We start from the raw sequence: 26,225 nt of genomic DNA, 5'->3' as shown, positions 1-26,225 counted from the left end.
CTATTCCCTTTGATTGCCTGCTGGGCCGTGTCCAGGGTCCAGCTCCTTGCCATAACTGCTGAGTCCAGCAAAAGAAATCTTGTTCTCACAGACCACTCAGGAGACTGCAAACGGCGAAGGGCTTTCCCCCTCTCTCCAATCCCACTCCCAGCTGGCATATCTGGCCCCATATCACTGGGCAAACCCAGGGGAGACACGGTTTCCTGAAGAGATGAATCATTGTTAGGGCTGTGAGGTTACCGGTGGGGTCAAGGCAGTCACTCAGAAGTTGCAATAAAGTTTGGAATCTGAAATAAAGACCTCCTCGTGCTCAGGAAATCGAATGGCTGCCCACAAAGGTGTCTGCAGACAAACTCTCTGCGGGTCACCAGCCCGTGCAGGCGATGACCAAATGACTGGTTCTCTAAAGCACTTTTGGCTGCTGCAAATGATTTACCAGGGGGTCCCCAAGGTTCACGTCCCACTGAAAGATTGACACAGCGACAGAGGCAGATGTCTAGATAAGATCTCGTGGTTGGGATTGGCGCAGGAGCAGGGACAAAATATTTAGGAGCCTTTCCTCATGGTAGAGCCAAGTGGAAGGTCAGACTCTATACTTGTTCATTCATTCAGGAAGGCTTATTTGTACCAACTATGTGCCAGACACAGAATACAATATTGCAGAAGATACTGTCCTCAAGCTCAGGGGCCCACACCTTCCAGAAGGGGGGGTGTCAACGTGCTCACGGGCCCCTGTAACAGTGGGACAAATATTACACTGGAGGGAAGCATTTGGGGGGCTGGGGACACAAGAGATGTCTTGGGTGTACGTGAGGCGTGGAAGCAAGGTGTCCCAGCAGAGTTGAGGTCTGGGGTAAGTTTGGAGGAAACATTACTTTCAAGACACCGTGACATGAGCTCTTGGTGCGTTTGGTAGGGAGGATGGAGAGGGGTGGAGAAAAACAGGGCCCCAAACATGGAAAGCTGCAACACCAGGCTGAAGATGAGACAGGAGAGCACTGTGAGTGTGGAAGTGACACGGTGAGATTAATGTTTTAGGGTGATTGATGCCAAGGGTGGATGGAGGGGGAGAGACTGGAGTCAGGGAGACCAGAGAGGAGGCTGGTCCAGGAGGGATCCAGGGGCTTGAATGGTGGGAACAGAGATGGATGAAGAGATAAGGAATTTGAAGAGCTATAGTTGACATTCCTTGATAATGACTGAGAGGAGACCAGGATGTGTGGGGAGTCGGCAATGCCACCTTTGGAATCTGGAGGAGGAGTGGCTTTGGGGAAAGCGGATGCTGAACCTGGGTATGGACACCTGGATGACAGGTGAGGCCTGTTTGCAGCAGCAGGATGGTATTGTGTGTCATGGAGGTGACATTCAGGGGCCTGTGACAGTCAAAAGATGGGGCACCGGTGGGGACCCAGCACCTGTGCTTGAAATGACCACATCATTACGGCATGGTGATGAACGAGAAATTACAAAGCCAAGTGCGATTAAGGTGAGATCTGATTTGTGTTTCTTCTCCCGCGATCTGGATCGTGTTTTCATGACCTAGAGAGAGAGAGAGGACCATCCTGAGGATACAGGCTTCCTGCTTTCCTTGGGCATGGAAAGGGTAGGGCGGCTGTACCTGCCTGTTCCCATGTCTGGTTCCCTCACTGAACTCTGCCGGTCAAGAAGCATGTCTGTTTCACCGCTGAATCCAGAGCACATGACAATACCTGCACTGGGTAGGAACGCCATAAACACCTGCTGAATGAACCGATGGATGAGAGTGGAGCATCCAGAAGGGAGGCTGGTGGATACGTGGACCAACTCCCGACATCAGGAGAAAACCCTGGAGTTATGAGTGCGGGAGTCATCAGCATACAGTGGTCAGCACCCAGTACGTGTATATGAAATCAAATCTGCTCTGAATTCTTCTTGCAGATTTCTGGCCATGAGGGTGTCTGCCTGTTCACAGCATCCCGTCATCTCCCTACAAGGCCATGCCTTCCCTCTGGCATTGGCCGGCACTGGACTTCTCTTAAAGGTAAAATCTGATCCCAGTTCCCTTGAGACAACAGATGAGTTTTTATGTCTCTTGCTTCTTCCCAGAAAGGCAACATCAAGTGGAGAAAAGGACATAGATTTTGGAGGTGAGCAGATGTGGGCTGGGATCTGGCTCCACTGCCACCAGCTAAGTCTTTGAATAGGTGCATTTACCACTCTGAGCCTTGGATCTTCTCCTTATAGAATGGGGATATGAATGATCATCTGTAGGCTTGGTAGCAAAGTGGGGAAGCATGCAGGGTCTGGAGTAGATGGTCCTTCCTCGACCTCAGGCAAGAGACTCCTAGCTCTGTGTTGGCTTCCTCAGTGGGAACGTTAACAGCAGCACCTTCATTGGTTATTATGAGATTTTGATGAGTCTGTGCCCCACCCCTAGTCAATATCACTACGTGTCAGCTACTGTTACCATTTAGACCATTTAATGGGATTATATATGCAGATTCCATGGTACTTAGTAAGTGCCCAATAAATCATAGAATTCCCTCCTTATTATTAATGGTGAATGTTATCTCCTGATACAATTTACTGTCCACTCCCTTCACCAACACACCTAACCGTACAAGAATTTATTAGTGCATGCCAAGGCTGTTGGAAAATTTAGAAGCCAAATTACTGTGGAATGTGGAAGGCTGCTGGGGACAGTGGAATATGCAGTAAACTTGGGGTGGGAGGAGCTGAATTCAAATCCCAATTCCACAACATCCTCCCTTCAAGATGCTTATCCTCTCACTTAAGGAGTTTTGCCCCTCTGAGGTGTCAGTCTCCTCATCTGTTAAATGGGGATAGTAATTCTTACCCCATAAAATGGTACAGGACGGTATAGACCTGGTTCTCCTGAAACAGACTGAGATGGAGGACTCTTAGAGCACAAGGCATTTGTGCTCTAAAGATCAATGCCTTTGAAAGGAAGAGGATGCAGCAGTCTAGGGTACAGGGAGAAGACACATTGTGATTCAGGTCTGGCAGAGCCTTGGTCAGCATAGCAGGGGCTTGAGATGAGGACGGTCCAGTGTTCTGAGTCAGCACGCCTAGGTCTTCACTCCCCTGCCCTGGTCAGTCACCATGGACACAGAGGTGAAGGGTGTGACCTCGGGTCAGACCCTGAACAAGCCGACAGCAGGGGATCTGCTGACCACCATCCCCACAACCGGGCAGCAAGTCCTGCCTTGAAGGGGGATCTGGGTGGCGCCTCTCCTTGTCCACCACCCGAGGCGAGCTCTTGGCACGAGGTAGGTATCAGCTAAGGTCAGTGAATCTTAATCTACATGGATTGTGTTTTGGGGAATATTAGCAACTGATATCACCCTTTAGAGCCCAAAAGCTATTAAAACCATTGTCTGTTTATTCCCTACTGAGTTTCAGCAGAAGACGTATTAATGATCTCCATTCCCACATCCAAGTACATCTCCCCCTGGAAGATGTGGTTTTATGCCCTGGCTTACGTGCCAGAGAAGCTGTGTTCCACCCACTCCTGGTCTCTGTTGGGCCCTGACGGTTTCAGTGGTTAAACCCTTCTTGGTAACAAACAACCTGGAATAAACCATGGAAGAGGGCAATGTGGAGTATCCCTTCACCCTAATCTCCACCACCACCACCACTACACAACCACCACACCACAAACTCCACAACATCCCACCCCAAATGAACCAGTGCCCCCAAGTCAAAAAAGACATCATTCTAAACTCACACCTCAAGCACGCCCACCCAACCTGTAATCCCCCAAACAGGCCTAGTGTGGGGTTCATCAAAAATATTAACTTTTTTCAAGAACAGTTTGGGTTTGAGAAAACCCCAAGCCAATTTTGCCAAACCATTCGAATTATTTGGTTCATGCATAATTTAAAGGAAATTCAATCCATGTGTCACAGATTTGTTTGCCATTAGATCCTCAGAGCAGTGCCTTTCAAGGAACATTTTCTATCTTCAACACTGTATCTGATGCAGATGCTTTCCAGGCAACACAGAGTAGCAGTTCTCCTATTTTGGAGGGGGTGGTAGAACTGGGAATCATCCTTTTAGAAAAAGCACATGCATGTCAAACTCTGGATCTAATTCCAAAAGGCTTACAGGCTTTCCCAAAGCCAGCTGAAGAGGCCAAACTCTAGAAGCCAGGGTTTGGAGAACAATATTTGTCTTAGAAAACCAAGGGGGAAATCATAGGAAAACGAGGTTTGAATTGTCATCCCACTGCTGACGAGGTGCACTACCCCAATCATAAAACACCTCTGCACCCACCTGCTCCCCCAGGGTCTCTGAGGTTGTTTCCTCATTTTTAAATTATGGCTAATAATACCCTGTACAGCTACTGTGAGGATTAAATACAGTAATGACAACAGTAAAGTGATGTATGTTCATCAGTCAGGATTGGGAACATCCAACTCACATCAAAACATTTATGACTCTTCAGTGCTGGGACATCACCTGGTCAGCTCTCCTGGATCTGAATATCCGCCAGACTCCTCGGTCACACTTTTGGAAGTCAGTTCCCCGGGTCACTCCTGAAAATGTCTGACTTCATCAATCATGTATTTTAAAAATAATATAACTTAGATTTTCTTATTATGAATGTAATATCTGTTCCTTTTAGAAACAAAAATGACAAGAGGTAAAAACTATCCAGCAGAAATTGAAAGTCTTCTACCATTCTACCACCCAAAGAAACTGTTTATATTTTGATATATTTATAACGGGTGATATCAAGGCAAATATATCCTCCAAGTTTCCCTACTAGGCTCTGTGTCCAAATGAGGTCACATTCACTAAATTAACTGTCAGTTCCTCCATCTGCCAGGCTCCCTCAGTTATCCCAGGGAGCCCCAGGGGGGTGTCATGTGAGCTCAAGATTACAGCCCTCATGTTCTGCTATCCTGTGCCCACCACTCTGTGCCCTATTGAAAAACATCTCTAGGGCAGTGCCCACCTTGGTCACTGCTCTCCATATCAATGGCCACTGAGACAATGGTGACATCTGGGCCAAAAGCCCACCTCCTGATGCCCTTGAGAAAACCAAAGGGATCCTGAGTTTCCAGGTCCTTCTCTAGACCTGGGCCAGGGTACTGGGCAAAGAAGTGGGAAATGTTCTCTCCTCCACTCTTTGTCCCAACTTGCCATCTGGGGCTGCCACTGACATGCTGAAGGTCACACAGAGTCCTTGAGCACAGCTTTTTCAGCTTCTGCCTGAGGCCCCCTGTCTCACGAGAGCCCATGGGGCTGGCCAGGGGGCCACAGGTACCTTGCTGCCTGCCCCATGCCCCTCCCCCAATTTATTTCCCAAATCTCCTCTTTTTTTTTTTAAATTAATTTTATTTATTTATTTATTTTTGGCTGTGTTGGGTCTTCATTTGTGTGCGAGGGCTTTCTCTAGTTGCGGCAAGTGGGGGCCACTCTTCATCACGGTGCGCAGGCCTCTCACTATCGCGGCCTTCCTTGTTGCGGAGCACAGGCTCCAGACACACAGGCTCAGTAGTTGTGGCTCATGGGCCCAGTTGCTCCGTGGCATGTGGGATCTTCCCAGACCAGGGCTCGAACCCGCGTCCCCTGCATTGGCAGGCAGATTCTCAACCACTGCGCCACCGGGAAGTCCCCGAATCTCCTCTTTGATGTTTCCTTTCCTCCACTGAGATAAACATGCCATTAGACACTTGTTTAATGAGTTCGTTGAACACACAGAGACATGTCTAGGGGTTTGGGCTCAGCTGGGACACAGGGGCTTTTTATGAAATCGGAATCGTATTTCATATGCACATCTCTGCCTGTTATCAAAAAGTCTTCTAAAACATGATTTTTAAATTTGTCGCTTAGTATAGTTGTATCTAGTTCCTTTACCACAATTTATTTAAGCAATATCGTATTTTTGGATTTTCAGGGCTTTTTTTATATTTTTATAAAAAGGGTTGCAATAAATGCTTTTCATATATCTGTGTTTTCATGCGGGCATTCAAGAGTCCAGTAGTTTCACCAGCTCTCTCTGGGACTGGCAAGACATGTATCTTCCACATGGGTTGGCTTTCTAATTCAAAAGTGGGTTTTTTCCAAGGTCTCTTCCACTTTTCCAACTCATTTTCATTTTAAAATGAAAATCAGATTTTTTTAAAGCTCTTACAACAAAATTTTGTCTAAGAAGGAAAGACACGCCCTCAATGAATTGTCTGGTCAAGCCCTTATAACAAGGATTGCAAACTAGTGGCCCATTGGCTGAATCTGGCTCAGAAATTGGTTTTGTTTGGACAAGATTACCCTTTGAGGTTAGATTTGAATCCTTTAGCCATGCACGCTCCAGTCTGCCCCATCACCACCACGCCCCCATGTTTTACATTGTCTTTCCATTATGTTACAGGACTTGGCTCCCAAAGTCTTTTGAGTTGCCTGCCCCTACTTTATATCTCAGCCAATTACTCTTGTCCTTCTCATTTAGACATCTAATTAATTATCAATTAATCAAGCTGATCAGGTGTTTATCGAACCCTCCTATGTGCTGACTTCTGTGTGTGGTGCTGAGGACGCAGCTGTGAACAGCAGATCTGGGATCTCATGGAGTTTATATACAGGAGGGGAAGCCAGACAATTAACACACAGACACACATATGCCTCAACAAACAAGAAAACATTGGGTAATGATAAGGGCTGTGATGAAAATAAAGCAGGGTGACATGCTAGAAAAACATGGAGAGGGCTGTGTGCCTTTAGAAAGGGAGCTTAGGGAGGGCTTCTCTAAGGATGTGACGTGTAAATTGGGACCTGAATGTTGAGAAGGAACCAGCTAGTGAAAACCTACAGCAGTGATTCTCAAACTTTGGTGACCATCACACTCACCTGAGGGCTGGTTAAAGCAAAGACTCTGGGTCCCACCTTCAGAGTTTCAGAGTCGGCAGATCTGGGGTGGGACCTGAAAATGTGTATTTCTAACAAGGTCCCAAGTGATGCTGACGTTGATGGTCCAGGGACCACACTTTGAGAACTACTGGACTAGAGAAAGTGTGTTCTCAGTAAAAGGAAGGGTTGGTACACAAGGTGTAGGTACAAATGGGCCCAGTGAGTTGAGAGAATAGATGGAAGGTGGGTGTGGCTGGAACATGGTGGGCAGCAGGGAAAGAGGCGTGGTCAGAACACTGGGCAGTGGGCAGAGCCAAGAGGCCACTGGAGGCCGGGGTAAGGTAATGAGTTTGGATTTTATTCTAAGTGCAAAAAAAATCCTTTGGAGAAGTTTAAACAGTGAGTGCTATGTTCTGTAGAATGGGGAGAATAGTAGTACCAGCTTCATAAGGTTGTTCTGAGGATTAAAAGAGTTAATGCATGTAGAGTGTTTATAACAATGCCTAGGACATAGAGAGTACTCAGTAAAAGTTAGGTATCATCACCACTATCATCCACATCACTACCACTGTCATCACCACCATCTCCATCACTGCCATCATTATCACCACCATCATCATCATCACCACCATCTCCATCACCACAACCATCATCATCATCACTACCACCATTACTGCCATCATTATCACCACGATCATCATCATCACCACCATCTCCATCACCACCACCATCATCACCACCACCATCATCATCACCACCATTATCATCACCACTACCATCATCATCACCACCATCTCCATCACCACCACCATCATCACCACCATTATCATCACCACTACCATCATCATCATCACTGCCACCATCACTACCATCATTATCACCACCATCATCATCATCACCACCATCTCCATCACCACCACCATCATCATCATCACCATCATTATCATCAGCATCAGCACCACCACCACCAGATGGTGACACGTCTGATGCCTGATTCAGGAAGGATACCTTTGCCACTGTGTAGATAATAGAAGACGAGGTGAGGGTGGAATCAGGGAGACAAGTCAGAACTATTCCAGTTTTTCAGGTGAGAGATGATGGTGGCCAGGAAGGTGGCAGTGGAGACAGAAAACTGGACACATTCAGGATGTTTTGGAGGTAGAGCCAAGTGGACTTGCTAAGGAATTAGATGTTCTGGTTGGGGACAAATGATGGAAATCAGACTGAAGGGTGACCCCTTCTCACCTAGGAATGTGGCAGGCTCTTGGGATATACAAAAAAACATAGATAGGTGAAGCTTCAAGCTCCACCAGCCTCCATTCCCTTCCCTCCTCTCCCTGTAATCCACCTCTTTTCCCCATGGGCCCTAGTCTCTCAATGATGGATTATACCCCCCCCCCCAAAAAAAACCACCCAGAATTGCTGGAGATGAGGAAGACTGGACCCAAAGCCTCACTTTCCCAAACCAGCACATTACCTTTCCCTGGGGCCACACACCCTGTCAAAGGCACGCGTAGAAACTCTGTTCTTGTTCCTCTCCTGGTTTCAAGCAGCACAGAGTCAGGCTCCTGGGGATGTGAGCAGGAGACAGGTTTACCAGGCCCACAAGCAGGCCCAGCAGGTGGTTTGCCAGGCCCACCACCGGGTTCCCTAGGTGGGGCAGCGCAGAATGGCAGGAGCCCTTGCTCATGCAGGGACCATTACCAGCCTGTCTGAAAAACAGAGACAAACTTGGGAGGTTCTCTTTGCTCTTGCCAGCGATGCCCCAGAGAACATCCTTGTACCTGTTTCCTTGAGCATGCAGGCTGGTGCTTCTCTATGGTAGGTGCTTAAAAGAGGAATTACTAGGCTACAGGGTGTGCCCATTTTTTATTTTCTACCTCTGAATGTTCTCCTGCAATCGCTGGCCATTGTCACCTTAGCAACAGCCCAGATTCCATCAGCACTAGGAGAATTCTGGGAGGTAGCAACCCGGGTGATGGCTTCTCCGGCAAAGGATGTACACTCTCGTTTCAAAGGCTCTCTGATGGGACGCTGGGTTCCCGATCATTCCCTAGAGAGACTCTGGCTTTGGCATCACTTAGGCCCAGTCCCTCTTCTACCTGGCTGGGTGATCCTAGATTGCTCCTTAACCCCCAAGAGCTTGGTTCTCTCCCCTGTAAAATGCGGATGGGAATCACTAGATTTGAGCCCGAGAGGGGCTGGAATGAGATCATGTGTGTAAAGAAATCATCAAAAGGTCAGGCACAGAGGAGACAATAGATTCTTCCTGCAAACTCTTAGGGAGGGCCTCCAGGGTACCAGGCCCAATGCTAGGCATTGGGACCACAGCAGTTGCCAGGACTCCAAGGCCCCTCCTTTTGTGGTCTTTATACTCTGGGCAGCTGCCTTTTCTTGCCTGCTAACAAGGTCAGTTAAGCATCATTTTGATGGATTTTGATACCATCTTGCCTCCTCCCAGCTTGCACTCCCAATGAATGAGTGTGTGACTTCATATGAGCTTTGAAGAATATCTCTACAGAAAACTCTCATTGTAAATTAAATTTTATTTTCCACATTCATTGTTTCCTAATTCATTCATTTTTTATAACTCTTATGATGGCCAACCTAAAAATAATTTTTCTGATCTGTCTTTTCCTTCTTTATGATCCATCTGGAACTCTTCTTAGAGGGGTGTCACTCTTCCAATCTGTCAATTGGTTGTGATAATAGCTCACGCCTACTGAGTGGGTACTAGAAGCCAGGCATGGTACTCAACCCTTTTTATTCATTCTCTCCTCCCCTGCCCCCTCTTTTACAGACAAGAAAATTGAAGCTGCAAGAGGTTATGTGAAAGATGCAGATGTAGAGAATGGACTTGAGGACACGGGGAGGGGGAAGGGTAAGCTGGGACGAAGTGAGAGAGTGGCATGGACATATATACACTACCAGATGTAAAACAGATAACTAGAGGGAAGCAGCCGCATAGCACAGGGAGAGCAGCTCGGTGCTTTGTGACCACCTAGAAAGGTGGGGTAGGGAGGGTGGGAGGGAGATGCAAGAGGGAGGAGATACGGGGATATATGTATATGTGTAGCTGATTCACTTGGTTATAAAGGAGAAACTAACACCATTGTAAAGCAATTATATTCCAATAAAGATGTTAAAAAAAAAAAAGAGGTTATGTGACTGATCCAGGATCACAGGAATTCAAATCCCAGCAGGCTGCTTTTAGACTAGGCACTCTTAACCCATTATTGGCCACAGCCTTCTGGATGAAATGCAAGTTATAAGTAATTCTTTTATTTTGTAAAAGCTTTGTCGACATACCCCCTTTAAACTGTAGTGTGCAATTCAATGGCTTTTGGTATATTCACCATGCTTTTAGTGCATCCATCAGCACAGCCAATTTGGAACACTTTCATTTCCCCAAAAAAGAAACTTTGCATTTCGTAGGCATCACTCCCCTGATCTCCTCATCGCTCCCTGACCCTGACGATCACTAATTCACTTTCTGTCTGCATGGATTTTTCTGTTGTGGCCTTTCCCATAAATGGAATCATACAGTATATGATCCTTTGTTGGTCTCTTTCATGTAGCATAATGCTTTCAAGGTGCCTCCATGTTATTGTATCAGTATTTCACTCCTTTTTATGCTGAATAATATTTCACTATGTGGCCATACCCCATTGTGTTTATTCATTTGTCTGTTGGTGGACATTTGGGTTGTTTTCACTTTTTGTCTCCTATGAATAAAGCTGCTATGAACATTCCTGGACAAGTTTTCATTGGGACATATGTTTTCATTTCTATTGCGTATATACCTAGGAGCAGAATTGCCAGGTCATGTGTTAAATGTATATTTAACTTTCTTTTTAAAAATTACCAGATTGTGTTTCCAAAGTGGCTGCACCATTTTTCAATCTCACCAGCAGTATATAAAGGTTCCAATTTCTGCACAATCTCACCAACATTTTGTTATTACCTATCTTTTGATTATAGCCATACTAGTAGATAGACAGTGGTATCTTGTGGCCTCCTGGGTACCTAGCATGGGTTCTGGCACCTGGGAGGCCTTCCCTAAGAGTGGTATTTTTGATGGCTAATGATGTTGACCATCTTTTCATGTGCTATTGACCATTTATGCATCTTCTTTGAGAAATGTCTATTCAGATCTTTTGTCCATTTTAAGTTATTTGTTATTTTTCTTCTTATCATTGAGTTACAATAGTTCTTTATAGTCTAGATAATAATCCCTTATCAGATACATGATTTGCAAAACTTTTCTCCCATTCCATGGGTTGTCTTTTCACTTTCTTGATGGTGTCTTTTGAATTTTTAAAATTTTGACCATATCCAGTTTATCTATGTTTTCTTCTGTTGCTTCTGCTTTTGATGTCATTTCTATCTTTTCATTTTTTTCCCTTTGCTTTTAGGCACATTTTCCCCTTCCCGCTTTCACCTCCTATTCATACTTTGGGAACTCAGTGTCAAAATCCCTCCTCCAAGCAACCCTGTCTGGTCTCCAAGACAGAGCTAGGGCTCTCCTCACGCTCCTCGCAACCCCCTGCACCACACCTGTTGTACTTACCTGTCCACTTGCCCGTCTCTCCCGATAGACTGGAGTTCCTCGAGGAAAGGACTGTGTTTTCTCTTCTGCTGAGTCCCAGGCCTGGGACAGAGTAACTCTCAATAGTATTGAAAGAAAGAAGGAAGAAAAAATATAAAGAACAGCCTGAGCAGAGTGTGGGGACCAGACAGGACAGAGTGTGCCTGGGGATGAGAGAGGAGCGGAGCCCTTTAGCTAGATGGTCATATTGGTCCAGATCCCTGACTGAGTTAAAAATTAGGCACATGGGGCTTTCCTAGTGGCGCAGTGGTTGAGAATCTGCCTGCTAATGCAGGGGACACAGGTTCGAGCCCTGGTCTGGGTAGATCCCACGTGCCGCGGAGCAACTGGGCCCGTGAGCCACAACTACTGAGCTTGCGTGTCTGGAGCCTGTGCTCTGTAACAAGAGAGGCCGCGATAGTGAGAGGCCCGCGCACCGCGATGAAGAGTGGCCCCCACTCACCGCAACTAGAGAAAGCCCTCGCACAGAAACGAAGACCCAACACAGCCAAAAATTAATTAATTAATTTAAAAAAATTAGGCACATGATGGTTATTAATTCCCTTTGTTCTATTCTCTCTTCATTTCCCCACTCCATAAACATTTTAAACTCTATAAGCTGTTAATGATGAACAAATAATGTGGGTAACTGCATGATCTCAGCCTCCGAGTCACCTCTGGCTCAGCCCCAAGGTCCTGCGAACTAGTCATTTTCAGACCATTTGGAAGCTGGAGCCCCAGGAAAGACATTAGATAAGATGGGGCATTTTGATAGGGAACAGTTTTTGGTTACCCATTTTTTACAACACAGTTTTGGAAATACTCTGGCCTGCTTTGATATCTGTATTTTTCTAAATCTTTGTGGCCCAAAACAGTTGGCTGAAAACAAGCCAGCTACTATTTTCACACCTCCTGCCTATGATTTGCCAAAACTATCTCTGTATGTCACACTATATTTAATAATCTTACAGAAGAGTGAACAACTGAATCAGAGCATTCTTTAAACAAATTAAACTTTCATGACATCAAGATGCTCCCCTAGATCAGATCAATAGTCTAGGGTGTTGGGCAGACACAAGCTTCTTGAGACAAACTACTTCAAAGAAAGCTATGCATGTCCTTATAAAACTGAAATCCCATGGAATTCATCCAAGCCTGCTGTTTCTTTCATGGATCTGAGTCATCTCAGTTGACAATTGAGTATGTTAGAAATAGCTAAATATTAGCTATTTCTTAATTGCAATTGCTATTTTTTTTTAAGAACAAATGTATCTAGGGGAAAACACTTAACAAATATATTTGCTCTGGTCAAATCTGATCTGCACGGACTGTTAATCCTGGAGAGAGACACAAACATCAGTGGCCAGATCTCTGTAGAAATCAGCACAACTCTCTATATAGATGGGGCTGTTGAAATTGCATACAGGGTCCACTAGTATTTTTTCTCCAATTGCAATATAATCACCATCAATCCTTTCTTTTCATAAAGACTCTTCATTGACCTCATTTCACAGAATGGCCTTTTAAAGCTAGAAGGAATCGTCTGAGGCGTTGAACTCCAGTGTCCACCAATGACCTTGTTCTCCCCTTCTCAGTGCCCACATCTGAGCCCTGTCTTTGAGCCACTCTTCTCGTCTGTGGTATGATGTCCCCCCTTTCTGGATAATCCTTGCTCTCTTTCCCATCTGCCAGCCCAAGGGATAGAAATCTGAGGACCCAGAGGAAGATGCACCAAGATGGAAGGGGCCTGGGTCCCTGAGAGACTCTGTGGAGGAGGTGATTGTGAGCGGCTGAGTCCAGGTTGAATTGTTACAGTAGCTGACACTATTTACTCCGCCTAAAAGCCTGTCATGCCTGTGAGTGACTTACATGTGCTGATTTATCCATCCTTATGAGCCTTTTCATCTTCATGTTACAGATGAGGAAGTTGAAGCCCAGAGAGGTTAAGTGGCTTGCCCAGGTTCTCACAGCTGGGACAGGGCAGAGTTCAGCCCCAGGTGGTCTGGCCTCAGAGCGTGCCCTTCACAGCACTCTGGAGATTTTGGCAATAAAGAACTACACCCTTTCTCTATTTCTTTGGGAGGATCCACCCCTCCCCCTTCTGCCTTCACTCTCTTCCTTACTGGCTTTTTTTTTCATATTTACTGAATATCTACTATGTGCAAGGAACTGGACCATGTTGTAGCCTGAGGCTGTTATGATGAATAGGACGTGGTCTCTGCCTCATAACAGTCATGGCCTTGTGGGGAGAGAGACACGAGGATGGATAATTACCATGTTGCGTGATGAGTGCTCTGATAGGATAAGCAAAGAGGGCTGTGAGGGCACAGGTAAGGGATGCAGTGACTCACATCCGGTTGGGGCCATGAAGAGGTGGTAGGTCTGGGAAGGGCTAAAGCTTAAACTGGATCTTGAGGGCAAAGGGAAGATGGCAAGGCCAAGGAGGTGGGGAAAGGCATTCCGGGTGGAGGGTACACCTTAAGCAAGGGTGTGGAGGCATAAAATGCTATATCAGACTTGCAGGCCTGGAGAGGATTCAGAGGAGGAGAGAGCAAGGAGGATGGAGAGGTAGGAAGGAGTTGGCGCACAAAGGACTTGGATGGGTAGGCTAAGGAGATTTGACTTAATTTTGGAAGCAAGGGGTGATGTAGTGAGATTAACTTCTCAGGGAGTTGCTCCTGGAGTGGCCCGGCATACAGAGGGCCAGAACCGGGGGTCAGGAGACGGGTGCTGATGTAGAACCAGCAGTGTCTCCAAGATCCCAGTTCCCCCCCTGTCACCTGATCCAGGCAGCTAGGCACCTTCCCATCCTGTTATCATGAACTGGGGCACCAAGCAGTTTATCTCTTCTCTTCAAGAGCCTTCTAAAAACAGACCTAGGGGATGTAACAACTTCAGAGGGCGGTGACCCCATCAAGCTTCAGACAGCCTCTCCAAGGTGGCTCATCTCCCTTGCCAGAACGGGGCCAGGAAGCTGGCAGTATCCTAGTAACTGCTATCAGGGAACATTTAAAAATAAAGCCTTCTCCAAGAAAAGAAAGCTGTCTCCAAAATCCAGGAATCCAGTCCTCAGGATCCAAGCCACCTCAAGTAGCTCCTACTTCCATTTAGAAGCTGAAGGCCAAGGTTACGTGTTTGGGAATTGGCTTCCAAGTCCACAGAATGGATAGGGGTTGTGTGATCGCCTTCAGGGAGTTCCACCAAAGGATAGGGCGCCTGGTGGCTTCAAGAAGCAGTGTTCCCTGATCAACTCAGAAATGATTCATTTTCTGTAATCCTCAGAATCCGTGAATATCAGATCTGGAAGGGAAGTCAGAAAACAGTTGTATTCTACTGGAGGTGAATTCAGGCTGCTCAGGGCTTGCCCATCCTGGAATCTTCTATGGAGAGCCTCCCTGCCAGGTTCTTTATGCCTGAAATTGCTGGGTTTTCTGCCCTGTGCAGTGGAGTCCACCCTGGGTGTCTCCGATTAGTTTTGGGTAACTGGATATTGAGTAGATGTAGAAGCAAGGGCCCCTGGAGCTGGGCCATCAGAGTTTACCTCTCAGCTCAGACTCTGAGTGTCTTCTTGTGCTGTGTAATTGGGCAGGTTAGCTCCTCTCCCTGAACCTATCTTTCTTCCTCTGTGACAAAGAGAAAATAACATTGCCTCATCCTACTGTCATTCTGAGAATGAAATGAGATATGGTCTGTGAAACGACCCAGCTGAATGCCTGCATGTAAATGTGAGTTTTCTCCTCTCATTCGTGGAATGCAATTGTATCTTGCAGGCCTCATGTTTAATTAGGTCTGTGATTCTTTTTAAAATCAGCACTGACAGGGTACTGAACTATATTCAGAATTCATTTTCATCCCACGTGGGTCTCATGCACACCTCCCTGCAGCTGTGTGATGTTGGCAGGGCAGTGTGTGGTCTTTATTTTAGGGATCAAGAGATTGAGCTTCTCACGGGGTGCTTTCTTTGCCTAAGTCAATGGCTTGGGCCAGGTCTGCTGTTACTATTGTTGTTGGGTTTTTTCCCCTTCTTATTTGTAATGGATCCAGAAGCGCTGTTTGTCAGAGAACATTCCCTCCTAAGTAGATGCTGGGTGCTGGCTACTGAATTCACACACATCATCAGGTCTGGCGCATCTGGGGGAATCCAGGCCCACAGGTCCATCACTGCTTCCCTCTCTGTCTTGGGTTCAGTTTCAATTGTCAGCAAAGCTCTCTTATCTCCCCGGTGTGTCTGGAAGAAGAGGGTCATCCCATCTGTCCCTACAGACAGAAACCAAGGCCAGGAGCAGAATCCAGTGTTTCCCGGAATGGCCAGCTCGAATCAAATTTAGCGCATGGGAAGAGTCATTCAGAGGGTATAAAACAGGCTCTTTTCCTATTCCTCGCAGACCTCGAGGAGCACAATTTGAAAGTGGGATGAGGGTAGATGCATGCAATCAGGTAATAAATCGCTACTCAAAAGAATAACAGAAAGCACTGACTGCATGGAGAAAGAGGCAATGTATAAATTATTTGGTGATTAGGAAACATTTTCTCTTCCTCTTTATGACTTGAGAGTCCATTATCAATGAGGATCCATGTTTGCTCATGGGGTTCATGTGTATGCATGTGGATGGGTGCATTTGCGCACGTATATGTACACACATGCTAGTAGGTCATGTTCAAGACAACTTAGGTCCATCCATGTTGCATACTAAGTGAGGTAAGGCAGACAGAGAAAGACAAATATCATATGATATTGCTTATATGTGGAATCTAAAAAAAAAAGATGCAAATGAGCTTATATACAAAACAGAAACAGACCCACAGGCGTGGAAAACAAACTTATGGTTACCAAAGGGGAAAGGAGGGGGGAAGGATAAATTGAGAGTTTGGGATTAATATAGACACACTACTATATATAAAATATAATAGATAAACAACAAGGGCCTACTGTATAGCACAGGGAACTATACTCAATATTTTGTAATAACCTATAAAGGAAAAGAATCTGAAAAAATAAATATATATGTATGTATAACTGAATCACTTTGCTGTACACCTGAAAGTAACACAACATTGTAAAGCAACTATACTTCAATAAAAAATAAATCAATTAACAACAGCAAAAAGAAGACAAGTTACCCTCTGAACAATGGGCAAGTAGAAAGGAGGCCTGAAACCCATGGGGAGGAAGACCACAAGGGCTCTGAATGGTGACCTCAGGCCCAACTTGACCCATGCCTTGAGACATTGAGGATCAGATATCTGCTCTTCCTAAGAAGCCCTGCATTTACTTATCCTTGGAAGCCATGGAGAGGGGAGATTTTCCTAAAGAGGAGACAATATTCAGGGGTGGCAACAGGTCATCAGAGGTAAATGAGAAGTGTCGGGGAAACACACAGATAGCGTGCTGGAGAGAAGATAGAAAAAGGATCCTTCCCAAGATCAATTAGGACAGTGGTTTTCAAACCATAGAACAAAACTGATAAGGTAGTGAAATCAGTTCCATTGCTCATGACAAGCTTTAAATTAAAGGAAAAATAGCAATGAAAGAAAGAAACAATAAATTAGAATGTATTGAATGAAATAAGGGTAACTTCTGTCCTTGGAACTTTTGTTTGACACAAACTATATTTCGAAAACCCATAACTAAAAGAAGCTGACCCTTGAAAGAGAATAAGGTAGATGTATTAGTGATATCAAGGCAGTGAGTCCAATGCTATTTTTATTTTGGAAAGTGACTGGCCGTTTAAGCATTTACATATGTGTTTCTCTCTAAAAGCCTTTGATTCAATAATTGAGAGTCTACATGTTCTGGAACATGGATCCGAGCTAAATAAAATACAGCGCATGACCTAGAGGAGCTCACCATTTGTTGAGGAAGACTGACTTGGAAATAGATGTAACAGGAAGAACAATAATTATTCCACGAGTATTCATGAGCTTTCATTTTTTCCCATGACTGTCATGGGAAAGATCTTTTTGCTTGTTGAGTCAACATCCAGAGACTGGCTAAGGGAGACTGTATAGAAAATAAAATAAGCCAGAGATACTAAGTTGATCTATATAAAATAGAGCTGAGAGAAAGATAAGGAGCATATTTACTTACTACAAAACTGCAGGGAGAATCATTCACATCATATTCTATGAAAGTAGCATCCTTAGACACACTGCTCTGAAAACTAGAGCAGGAATGGAGCTCTTGATGTGTGCAACTTGGGGGCCTTGATGAGGAGTCAGAAATAAACATGTAAGTTAGAGGTCAGGGTTGGCTTCAGGGAGTTAGAATTTGAGAGGGAGAAAGAATGAGTGAGTTAGTTTTGAAACAACTGTTGACAGAAGGATATTGAGAGAGCCAACAACTGGGAGAGAATTTCTAAGGTGTGTGCTAGTAAGAATCCATCCTCCTCTTTGCCATTTCCATAGGGGAGCTCAACAAAGACTTTCAATACTTTTCATCACTTGCAGATTGCAAGACTCTGCCTTTTGAGGACCTGAACCTAGGTTGAAATTGGACCAGTGTATCCCCCGAGAGAGATTTTCTTGAGTTGTACAAGCCATCATGGAATCACAGTTTAGTATGTTAAGGATTGGAGACAGAACAATAGTGTTTGAAAACACCGATGCAGAACCAATTATTTTATCCTACCTGGATGGGAGGGATGTGTTGGGGTAGAGAAAGCAGAAGCTCCTTGAGCTAAGTCCTAAAAAAGTAAAAGGAAATTAGCCTGGTTACACAGGTGAATAAAAATTCCAGGCAGAAAGAACAGGATGGAAAATATGAAAGCTCTGATGTGTTTAGGAATTGGGATGGCTTGCCAAAGCTGGGTGATTGGGAAAGTAAAGTGGAGATTATTCTATAAAGTTAATTTATTAACAAATCTTTTAAAAGGTTTGTTAAATTCTTAATCTTGAGGAAAATGGGAACCAGTGAACAACTCTACAACAAATGGTATAGTCAGATTTTCATTTCTGAATGACCATCAATTGCAGTGTGGGGAATGGATAAGACAAAGCACAATGAAGGCAAGGCGACAAGTCTGGAGGTTGCTACAACACCCCCATGAAAGGTGAGGAAGTGTAAACTAAGAGGGCTGCAATTGGGATGTAAATAAGATATTGGATTGGAGAGTCATCGAAGATGCTTTTAAATGTGGCTTTGAGGGAGATGGAAGAATCAGGATGATCAAAGTTTCTCACTGGCATGGTGAAGAACGTACTGAACCATTATGATAACACTTGACAGGAGCAAGCTTTGGAGAGAAGATGGTAAATTTCATTTTGAATCTGGTTTGGTGGCTAGGAAGGAATTAATTAGGCTGGCTTTTCTGATTCTCCAGCAAAAGTTCCTCCACTTCACCCCATACTCCACACTATCACACCCCTGTGGTCTCAGAAACTGTCCAATCTCCCTGCCGCCTCTGTGCTTTCATTCACTGCTCTCTCTTCCTAGAGGGCGCTTTCGCCTTTGTCCACCTGGCAAACTCCTACTAATCTTGCACACTCCACATGATGGCTGTCTTCCTTAACTAACCACTATCCACTCCCCCAGTCAAGGTTGGCTTCACTCTCTTCCCAGAAAAAGCCTTGGTTGCCCAATTTTTTGTGTTTAACATTAGCCCAACACTTACCACATATGTTGTGTTGGCTGATCTCCCTGTCTGTCTCATCCATAAGACTGTAAAGTCTTTGAAAGCAGGAATCAGACATTCCTTGAATCCAGAAAAAGACCTGGGGCAGAATAGATGCTGAACCCTTGTGGAATGAATGAATGAGTGAATAAATGAATGAGCAATAGAATTTTGGGCTGTCTTAGCTGGGGTTCAGACTAACTAATTATTTTTTCTTTCCACAGTTACTCTGCTCCTGACCTTCTCCCAAGTAACTATTTACACTTATTCATGTGTGGGGGGAGCTTTGGGGACATGAAGAAATGAACATTTTTGTTAGAAGATGGGCCAAGAGAGTAGGGAGGATAAGGGTAAAGCAGTGTTTGCTTTCCCCCGGGGTTCTCTGTACTGGCTTAGAGACCTTTGGGAGGAAGGTCATAAAAGAAACTGAAAGGTGTATTCCAGAAATATTCTGTGCAACTCTGGGTTCAAGCAGAATTGCTTTGGAATCCAGCTGACCAAATGTGTTGGGGTGTTGATGAAGGTGCCCCACACCTCCGCACAGAAACCACCAGCACTCCAGCACCCCATGGACTGGAGACTCTGGGAGCTTCCATAGATGACTTCATGGCGTGAACATTGATGTTCTCCTGATGCACAAGAGCCATGGGGAGACTCTACCAGGTAGCTTTAGGTGGTGGATGGGAACTGGTGGGAACAGAGAAAAGAGAGGAAGAAGGGAGGGCATGTTATTTAGTGACTGTCACTGACACCACATGAGTGTCGGTGACAGTCACTGGGAACTCCCAGAAATAACAACTGACCACTTCCAAGCTTCCCGTGACGCCATAATATCACAGTAACTATGAACTTTGTAGACAAAGGTTGATGATGTGTGGGATATTAAAATTAATTTCACCTGTTTCGTTTTACTTTGTGGCTACAAGAAAATTAAAAATTGTAAATGTGACCAGTATTATATTTCTTTTGCATTGTTCTACTATAGACTATTATGTAACCATTAAATGAATGAAGTCCATCTATAGGTACTGTCAAGGATGATCTCTAATATAAATGTACTGTTAAGTGAAGAAAGCAAGTTGTATCACTAAATGCATAATCCAATTTATAAAAATATTTTTAAAACTATGTGCACATTGCAAAGAGAAATATAAGGAGAAGTATCTGAAAAGGTCCCTGGAGGATGGGACCAAATGTTGTACCCAAATGGAACAACTGAGCTGAGACTCTTTTTTTTTTTTTTTTTTTTTATTTATTTATTTATTTATTTATTTATTTTTGGCTGTGTTGGGTCTTCGGTTCGTGCGAGGGCTTTCTCTAGTTGCGGCAAGTGGGGGCCACTCTTCATCGCGGTGCGGGGACCGCTCTTCATCGCGGTGCGCGGGCCTTTCACTATCGCGGCCCCTCCCGTTGCGGGGCACAGGCTCCAGACGCGCAGGCTCAGCAGCCGTGGCTCACGGGCCCAGCCGCTCCGCGGCATGTGGGATCTTCCCAGACCAGGGCTCGAACCCGTGTCTCCTGCATTAGCAGGCAGATTCTCAACCACTGCGCCACCAGGGAAGCCCCTGAGCTGAGACTCTTGAAAGGCATGAACAGGGTTAGAAGAAACCAATGGAATGGTTAACCATCCTGGGAAGGGGTATGGCCTTGGGGAAAGGAGGATGTAGAAATTTGATATTTTTCTGTACTTATTTCTGTAGATTTTAAGAAAATAAGCACTATGCATTCAGTAACTTCTTAAATAGAAATTGATTATAGGACAGATCATCATTGTTGATGGGCTGACACGGGTTCTGGAATCTTCATCAGGACCATGTCAACTGTTGGCCCATCTCACTGGACTCCCAAGCTCTGCCTTCTCTAGAGCATTAGTCCATGGAGGCAGCTCCCTGCCCTGTTTGATAAATGCATTGTCAATAGCTCAAGCCAACTGAAATAATAATGGGAGAAACGTCTGCTTCTGCCAAGAACTGATAACTGGAATGACGCTGGCGAGTATTTCCTGAAGCCAGAGGAAGGTTTCCTATAATTAGAAGCAATTTGCTAGAAAGTTTACCAGGCTCTTCCAAAGCATACAATATGGCAAATTGTTAAAGCTTTCTTTATTTTTCCTTTCCTTGCATGACACACTGCAGATGGAGAACAAGGAATACTCCCTTTTCCTGGGCTGGGGCTGTTATTTTAGAGGATCATGTCTTTGCCGAGTCAGTGGAGTAAGAAGAAGAAAACCAACTTTTGTATCATTGTGGGAAATGGGAGTGAATTCAGAATCATATTCTAAACATTTTGAAGCCTTTTCCAACTGTCTCCACGGAGAGACTTCAGGTTTAGTCAAGCAGGATCTAGCAAGTGAAATATACACCAAGACCAAACTCACTGAATTCCCATTCCAGCGTGTAAGAAAATAGGAAACTCAGAATGCAGTTACACAAAGAGCTATTCCCATTTCTATATTCCAGAAGTCAGCCACAAAGACCAGAGATGCAGAGATGGGTATACTAACATCTAATGAGCACCTACCTAGTATTTCCCCAGCACTGTACCAGGCAACTTGCCCGTTCCCTGCAGTGTAGCCATCACCATCGCCCACACCCAACCCCCAAGCCCAACAGCCCTGTTGTAGGTACTATCACTATCCTCTATTTATAGATGAAACTGAGACCCAGCAAGGCTAAGAAATTTTCCCAGGATCAGAGGTAAAGCTAGGGCACAATGTAAGTCTTGTCTGACTCCTAAACAAGTGCTCTTTCCTCTACACCCATCTATCCTACTTTTGGAGCCAGTCTTAAACTGATGGAAGGCTGGCTCTTAATACCCGGGCTGCCTCTATAGGATTCACAGGTCCTCCTACCTTGTGACTCTATAGGATTCACAGGTCTCTAACACAGGGAGTGGGAACAGGCTTCCCTCTTCCCTGGTCCAGGAGCAGTAGCTCTACAGCATTTGGAACAGCCGTCTTCCTGGGAGCTTTCTTATCCAGCTTTAGCTGTCCACTTTATTCTATGACATAAGAAGTTATGCAGCCAAGCAGTTCGGAGCGGGCTCTGACTCAGGACGCAGCTGTTCTCAGCCCTCCTTTCTAACCTCAGGCACGTTGTGTTCCACAACATTGGCAAGATGGCCTCCTCAATCCTGATTTACTGTCAGTCTCTTGGAGGGAGAATGGAGGTGGGTGCTGGGGGACATGCAGTGTGTGTGTAAATAATGGCTCGAATGAGAGGTGGATTAGATCAGAAGAAGTCCTGGATGCAAAGGAAATAAAATTAATTAATTAGCACATCCGTCCATCCATCCATCACCCATTGATCCATCCATACGTCACTCATCCATCCATAATCCATGCATACATTCATCCATCTACCCATCCATTCATCTATCCATCCATCCATCCATCCATCTACCCATCCATTCATCTATCCATCCATCCATCCATCCATCTACTCATCTATTCATCCATCCATCCATCCATCCATCCCCCATCCATCCATCACCCTTCCATTCAATTATTCAACTAGTGCTATATCTGAGACAGAACAAATGAAAAGAGATTGTGTTAGGGTGGTGGGATCTTTACTTTCACATTTTAATTAAATTTTTTAATGATTTTTTAAAAATTTGGCTGAAGCTTTAAAGAAACTGAGGGAGATCAGTAGAAAAAGCATGGAGACAGAGAAAGACAAGTATTGCACCATCTCACTTATATGTGTAATCTAAAAAAGTCAAACTCCTAGAAGTAGAGAGCAGAATGGTGGTTGCCAGGAGCTGGGGCGGGGGTGTGGAGGTGTTTGTCAAAGAGTATAAACTTTCCATTATAAGCTGAATAAGTTCTGGAGATCTGATGTACAGCATGGTGACAATAGATAAGAATAAACTATTGTATACTTGAAATTTGCTTAGAGAGTAGATCTTAAATGTTCTTACCGCTCAGCAAGAAAATGTAACTACTTGAGGTGATGGAAAGGTTAATTAGCTGGATTGGGGACATCATTTCACGATGGATTCATATATCAAAACATCATGTTGTACATCTTAAATATATATAATGATTATCTATAAATCATACCTCAGTAAAGCTGAAGAAAAAAGGCAAAAGTGTGGGCTTTGGCAATAGAGAGGCATGAAGTCTAACTCTGTCTCTGCCCTTTACCAAGTCATCAGCGAACCTTGACCATCGTTCTCAGCTTGGTTCTTGGTCTGCCTTATGAAGGAACCAATCTTCATTTCCTTGGTTATGGTGAGGAATGAATGGTGTATCTGGACCAGAAAGTGCTTGGCCAGGGCTACACGAAGGAGGATTTAGGACGCATTTGTTGAATAGATGAAGAAGCAGGGGCCTGCATTATGGTTTATGGGGCCTCTGTTACCCGGAGTGACAAATCCTAATTGGTTTTGTAACCAAAAGATGCCTTTTCTGGGGGGGATTAGGTAACAAGAGGATTATGCACTGGATGGGGATGGTTAGAAGCTGGCCTTTTGGAGCGCAAGAGGGGAAGGAGGAGGATGGTATTCCAACGCCTCGCCTTAAACCTCTTTATCAAAGTGGGCACATTTTCAGCCTGATTTGCCTTTGAAACTCAGCAAGTTCACTTGACCCAGGGGTTAAGTGCTGCTGAGGCCCCAGCTGAACACTTTGTCCTGGGAATGGAAAAGTTGAGCAGGCAGTGCCTTCCTGCCAGAGGCTTAATTTGCTTATAAGATCTCCTACCCTTTGACAGGCTGGAGAGTGGCCTCTTTGGGTGCACAGGGAAGGACATCTCTCCAGGATTTTGCCGAGCCTCTCAGCCAGGAGGGTAGGATCCGTATCTCCCCTTTGTTCATACTCCTCCAACTGACAGGCACTTAGTAGGTCCCCAGCACAGCCTTTCAGAGGCAGAGTGATGGTGTCAAAAGGCCTTGGAATTTGATTTCAGGTAAGAAGGCCTTGGGGTGACCTGGGGTCACACGGAGGCCTTGATGATTTCTAAGGGTTATTTCACCTCTCAGAGTCTCATTTTCTCAGCTGTGAAATGAGCCCATAATTCCTCCTTCCTATGATTGTTGGGAGGACTTAAATTAGATCTCGCATTTGAAAAGTACCTTCAAAAGTAAGTGCTTATTAAGTCTTCCTTTTTCTTTGCCCTTCTTCCTTCTCTTCTCTCTTCCTCACTTTCTGAGCTTCTGACTCCTCACCTATAAAAGAGGGTGAATCACACGGCCCATTTCCCTGGGTCGTTGTAAATGACGATGAAAGCCTTACTTAACACTGGACACATCAATCAAAGCTGAATTGAAAGAAAACATCTCAAAGCACAAAAATCATTTGATTCTCCTGTCAGAGAGGATTGAGTCCATTCCCCACCTACCTCAGCTCAGAGAGGCCAGAGGCCCGGGGATGTAGTGCTTTCTTGGCAAGAAAAGGACAAAGCCCTGCAGAATGAAGAAAATTTGAACACACCTTTCCAGATTATTATATCAAGTGAGAAATGGTTTCAGCTGAAGCTGTCTGAATAAATTACTGGCAGTCAGAGGGTGAGGAAATTGAGCTGTGAATGCATTTATTTAATATATTTATATGTCAAACTTAGCTCCTGCTCTGTATATTTTTGTGGCTTTTAGACATAAGATATTTTACCAGATTCTCCTTCCCTCAGGAGGCAGTTGTGCAGGTTAGGAAAAGGTCCCAGACAAATCTCCAAGTGAGATATAAATTCTTCCCTCTTCCACAATTTTTTGTAAGGAAAAAAAAAAAAAAAAAAAGACCCTTTACAGTGAGGTACACATGTGGGGACATAATTCTTGAACTTGAATTGGAAAATATTCGAATGCAGCCTTAGGATACTCTTCTCTCTCTACTTGGTAAACTCATACATGTACGTCAAAGCCTGAATCAAAGTTGCTGTGTTTTATGAACCCTCCTGACCTGCTGCTAATGGTAGTGGACCCCACATCTGTGCTTGGACCACCCTTTATAGATCTCTCTGTCAAAGCACATGATACCCTGTATATTTCCTTGTCTATGTCTCACTAGAGGTTATGAGCTCCTGGAGGTCAGGAGCCACTTCTGATCTATGTTGGGGCCATGGAAGCCAGTACAGGCCTGCCATGTAGCAGGTGCTTAGCTGATGGCTTAACAAGCGATATACCTGCATTCACTGTAATAGACAAGTGAACACAAGTTTATGGAGAAACGTGGGCAGGAGATTGTTCTGAAGGAGAGTATATGGGCCAAGAGGTAGCTCACAGTATTTCCTGAAAAGTCACCAGCGACTAGTTTTACTGGCCAAACAATATTAAGAAACAACCTATTACTTAGTTTGGAGGTTGATCTTATTGGGTGTGAAGTCAGCAAGTAAGGTAAGAGCAGGAAAGGTCAACACTGCCCTCAAATCCCCATAAATAACAATAAAAAATGTCTTTGTATATCCAACCTCATAGATGATTTTCTCCATCCATCTGCTTTTGTGTTCGTGGCCCTCAATTTTCCCTTTAGTTTGCTGTTTGAAGAAGTAGGATTCCATCACCCCTCAAGAACGTTGTCTTCAGAAAACTGGATTCCACTTGATTGTGGCAGCTGAGAAAATCTGAAGTCACCCCACATTCTTTCCATTAGTTTTGGGCACATACATAGACCATGTCAGGTGAGAGGACATATTCACGGAGGGGAAGGCGTGAGCTAAGTGCTATATGATCTTATGCCACTGGGTCAGGTTTTGAGCAGCATTTCATATTTATTTATTTATCTTTTTATATAAAAGTACTGTTTAACACTCTAATTCATTAAAGTGTATACATATCCCATAATGTATATGTACACATCACACACTAGCATTTGCAAGTGACAGAACCTCTCAAAAAGTAGCCTAAGAGTAAGAGGGGAATTTGTCTCATTTCATCAAACTTCAAAAAGTGCAAGGGGGGCTTCCCTGGTGGCGCAGTGGTTGGGGGTCTGCCTGCCAGTGCGGGGGACGCGGGTTCGGGCCCTGGTCTGGGAGGATCCCGCATGCCGCGGAGCAACTGGGCCCGTGAGCCACAACTGCTGAGCCTGCGCGTCTGGAGCCTGTGCTCCGCAACGGGAGAGGCCGCAATAGTGAGAGGCCCGCGCACCGCAATGAGGAGTGGCCCCCGCTCGCCGCAACTGGAGAAAGCCCTCGCACAGAAACGAAGACCCAACACAGCCAAAAAAAAATAATGATAAT

Source organism: Balaenoptera acutorostrata, chromosome 2, assembly GCF_949987535.1.
Source record: "Balaenoptera acutorostrata chromosome 2, mBalAcu1.1, whole genome shotgun sequence".
Classification (NCBI taxonomy): Eukaryota; Metazoa; Chordata; class Mammalia; order Artiodactyla; family Balaenopteridae; genus Balaenoptera; species Balaenoptera acutorostrata.
This window is presented reverse-complemented; position numbering follows the sequence as displayed.